Genomic DNA, 3,745 nt, shown 5'->3' with positions numbered 1-3,745 from the left:
TCAAGTTTGGCTTTGATGGAGGTCATTTCCTTCCCTAATTCCAAGATTTATGAGGACAAGTTGTTAATGGTATTGATGTGATCAACCGAGTACACAGAAGTACCGCTTTTGCTTGTTGTTTCACGCTCATAATCTTGCCAATCCATATAATGCCTCACCACATCTTCAATGATATCCACCACTTCCTCTTCCGTCTTGTTCATTATTGGTCCTCCAGCTCCTGCATCAAGGCAAGATTTTCCTCGAGGGCTTAGACCGCCATAGAAGATTTGGATGACTTGATAGGTAGGAATCCCATGGTGTGGGCATTCTCTTTGGTATTCCTTGTGCCTTTCCCATGCCTCATAAAGACTTTCATTGGGTTTTTCCTTGAAGCTATGAATGAGAGCTCTTGCTTCGGCAGTCTTCTTTTGAGAATGAAACCGAGATAAAAACGCTTTTGTCACCTCATCCCATATCCTCAAGGAGTTGGTTTCACCTCCTTGTCCAACCGCTCCAATGCACGACCAATGAGAGAAAAAGGAAAAAGCATAAGGTGAATAAACTCTTCAGAAACCCCTCACTTTAATAGTGTTGTAATACTTCTCAAATTTCTTAAGATGGTTGAGGGGACTCTCATGCATTGCACCACTAAATTGACGCCTTTGTATAAAGGTAATCATAGCCGGTCTAATCTCAAAGAAGTTTGCCGGTGTCGTAGGTGGCGTAATCCCACTCTCATACCTATAGGCTCCTGGAACTCCCAACTCCTTTAATTCCACTCTTTGGTTATCTCCCCTGATGACTTGATCTTCTTCTTGCCTTGGAGAACTTTTAGCAACGCTCACCCTTGTGATTGTCCTTTCAATTTCCGGATTAAAAGGAAATACAGAACGAACACAAGATCTACGCATACAATCTCAAAGAAAAGGTTAGTAGCACGGCTACAAATGCAGCCTAAAAAAATTAAAATCTTTTTGTATTTTAAAGTAAGATGGAATAGACTGAATCAAATATAGCAAATAACCATGCCACTCCCCGACAACGGCGCCATTTTTACGGGAGGAAAATCCTAGGTCGTTGAGTTCTAAGACTCACCCAATTGAACCAAATTTTTAACCAAACCTAACTCTAGTATAGGGGTAAGTCCGGGTTGAACCCAAGAGAATGAGGTATAAGCTATGGTCTCAAGTTAAGCTATTCCAAAGTCTAGGCATACGGTTTGGTCTAAACAAACTACTCAATGCTACTACTTGAATATGATGAACGATATTAAGGATATTAGGGAATTAGGATCCACATGCATTCACGATAATTATGCTAATTGGATAGGAAATCAATCAATCGAATGATGCGAGGTAAGGTAGCAAATGCAATAAAAATCACTTGTAAAGCTATTTCCTCGGGTCAAACTAGTGGTCTCTACGAGTGACTATCAAAGGAAAATCACAAGACAAGTTCAATCGATAAGAGCAACTTTTAAATCAATGTGTCGTATCAATGAAAACTACAATGCAATCTAGATTGATAGTTATGGTTGATCACTCCTCAAGACATCAAACACATGCACAAATTATACCAACAAATTTAATCACCATATCAAATCAATCAAAATCCCCCAATTAGCTTTGAATTATCACTCATACATGCTTCACCACATCCCAAGCAAGCAATCTACTCACTTCACATTGCAAAATTGAATATCAAGAGTAAACTAAATACCAATTTCATCATCAACGTTGTATTCAAATTATACTCAAACTATCAAAAATCAAATCAAGCAATCAACTAGAAATTAAACTAAAAATCAAGAATCAAACACTAATATTGCATTAAAGAGTAAAGACTTCTTACAAAATTTTAATTAAAATTGAAGAGCCAGAAAATTAGAAGTAGCAATCATCAAAATCACCAAGTTTCTCTATTTAGAATCTAAGAACAAAGGCTTTCCCAATTTGATCTTCTCTCTCTAAAAATCCAATCTCCACCAAATTCTAGTCTCTCCTCTTCTTTAAAAAGACGAAAAACTATACATAGTAAAAGAACCCCTACACGCGCGCCCTCTCTTCAATATGCGCGGCCACGGAGAAATGGGTACGGAACGGGGAAGGCAGAGAAGCGCAGCCGCACCACGCATATGCGCGCCCGCGCCTTGGAGCAGGGCAGCTCCTCTCGTGCGTCCGTTGATGCCTTCGACCCTCCGTACGCTCCACTTGATGAACATTGGGGGTGGCAGTTTCCAAGGGCATCCATGGTAGGTTCGACACCATTTTTTATGCCCACGCAACTTGAGAGCGCGGCCTAGAAGACTTGGACTTTGCACCCCTTAACACTTGAGCTTGAAAGGGAGAGACCGACTTGCATCTTGAGGCTTACAAATCCCTAGAAAAAAGCATTGAGCTCCTCGGACATCACCAATCTCCTGAAATCAAAGAAAAGCAAACAAATAAAAGAGGAAAAGGCAAAATAAACTAAGAAATGCAAGAAAAAGGGAAAACAGATAAGGAAAACCCAAACTAGAGAAATAGCAAATAAAACTAAAGAAAAAGAGATAAAAGAGTTATTAAAGCAATTAAAGTTCATCCTAAAAGAGGCTAAATGAGCGCCATAAATGACACTAATCAGAACGCCATGTTTTCGTTTTGGAGATCAAGACAAAAAATAACTCCTATTTTAGAAGAAGTGGAAGATTTATTAGGTCTCCTGAAACAAGGCTGTGTGATTACTCCTTCTGACCTAAGGGCAACTGATGTACTCATGAGTGATTTACTAGGTATACCATTGAATATGGAAAGCAATTATCGCTTACTTGATATTTTGATGTTGGAGAATTTCCTTAAAACTTTCTCTTTACCTCATAGGGGATTTACTAACAATGACAACTTCCAAAGGTTCCAAGAGAGAGCTTGTGTCATTTTATTGCTTGGCCTTGTCTTACTCAAGGAATCATTATTTTCCTGCCATGTTCGCTGCCTTTCTTTGTTATCACAAATTGAGTCAGGAAACATTTAAGGCCTCTCATCCTAGGGGAGCTTATGATGGGTGTTGACCATTTTAAGCAAAACCCAGGGGATTTTGTCAAATGGTTTCCAATTGTGTTTCAACTCTGGTTATGTCAGAAATTAAAGCTGTCTAGGCTGCCTACTCGATTTCCTTACCAAACCCAACATATTCGACAGAGAGGTTTTTTCCATATATTCCGTCAATGTTGCCACAACGGTGCATGGGCAAACCTATTTGCTGAAGCTGATATGGAATGGATTATTTCGTTTCTTAATATAAATTCCATAACCATTAGCACTAATAGGCGTAGAGGGGTTCCACTTCCAAGATTGTGTCGTGTCACTTTCTACCTTCCTTGGAGATGTTTGAGGCAAGCAGGCCAACTTCAACGACTCCTTGAACTCCATGAGCTCCTAGTTGTACCTTTCACCACTTATGCTATTGGTAATGTGCAAGCTCTTATGGCATCATCTCGTGTATGGAAATTTGCATGAATGTTCCAAGCACTCCCAGTTCTTGAAGATGATGTTCCAACCGCGTCTTACACAACATGGTTGTTGGTGGACCTCGAGGATGATGCTTGAACAAACCCTTACAAGGGTTCTCCTATTATTTTCAATTCTTGTACTTGTATTTCCCTTGTGTGTGTGTTTTTAATTCCAAAAGAAGAAACCATATTCGAAGGCATTGGTCTTTCAAGTATGGTGTATGTAGTTGTTGTTTTCATGGTTTTTATTTTAAAAAAAGTAATCGTAATCTCGCT

General features: G+C 39.4%; 1 pseudogene; it reads left to right on the top strand.

Moving 5' to 3' along the window:
* The first annotated feature begins 291 nt into the window (after positions 1-291).
* LOC145565915 (small nucleolar RNA R71) lies at positions 292-389 on the top strand (annotated as a pseudogene).
* Positions 390-3,745: the final 3,356 nt, after the last annotated feature.

This window comes from Chenopodium album, chromosome 10 (genome assembly GCF_948465745.1).
Source record: "Chenopodium album chromosome 10, dcCheAlbu1.1, whole genome shotgun sequence".
Classification (NCBI taxonomy): Eukaryota; Viridiplantae; Streptophyta; class Magnoliopsida; order Caryophyllales; family Amaranthaceae; genus Chenopodium; species Chenopodium album.
This window is presented reverse-complemented; position numbering and strand designations above follow the sequence as displayed.